Genomic DNA, 630 nt, shown 5'->3' on the forward strand with positions numbered 1-630 from the left:
TTTTGACAGGTGCCTTGTATAGAATAATTGAATTTCTCCTCCTACACATCTCTTGAACTACAAATATCTGGAATTATTTTGTTTTTGGCATGTCTATCTTGATTTTATTCTTAATTGTGTGCTTATGTAAGAAATACATGATTCTATAATTTCACAACAATTCTTTTGAACTTACTTTTTGTTGAATTGCCTAGCTTAATAAAATCAATTAAAATTATACTTTATATATAAAAACTGTTCTGTGCTCAATTTAGCATCACATACCCTAACATTGGAACGATACAGAGAAGATTAGCATGCACCCTGCGCAAGGATGACATGCAAAGTCTTGGAGCGTTCCATGTATTTACAGCAACAGATGCTGAAACGTATGTGGCCACAAGGGAACCGTACTGCATTCTTGGTGGGAGTGTAAACTTGTTCAACTACTTTGGAAAGCAGTATGGAGGTGCCTCAGAAGACTCCACATAAAACTCCCCTATAACACAGTAATCCCACTTTTGGGGATTCATCCAAATGATCATAAAAAAGACGATACTAAAACTACCAGCACAACTATGGTTATTGCAACATTATTTACGATAGCTAAGATATGGAACCAACACAGATGCCCCCATTAGATGAATGGAT

General features: G+C 35.7%; 1 non-coding gene across 1 annotated transcript; it reads left to right on the forward strand.

The window, feature by feature from the left end:
• Positions 1-241: 241 nt before the first annotated feature.
• Positions 242-348, forward strand: LOC122127796. Its single transcript, XR_006151284.1, has one exon. It is a non-coding gene; the product is annotated as a U6 spliceosomal RNA (small nuclear RNA).
• Positions 349-630: the final 282 nt, after the last annotated feature.

This window comes from Dipodomys spectabilis, unplaced genomic scaffold (assembly GCF_019054845.1).
Source record: "Dipodomys spectabilis isolate Male_0828 unplaced genomic scaffold, ASM1905484v1 ptg000312l, whole genome shotgun sequence".
In the NCBI taxonomy this organism is placed as follows: Eukaryota; Metazoa; Chordata; class Mammalia; order Rodentia; family Heteromyidae; genus Dipodomys; species Dipodomys spectabilis.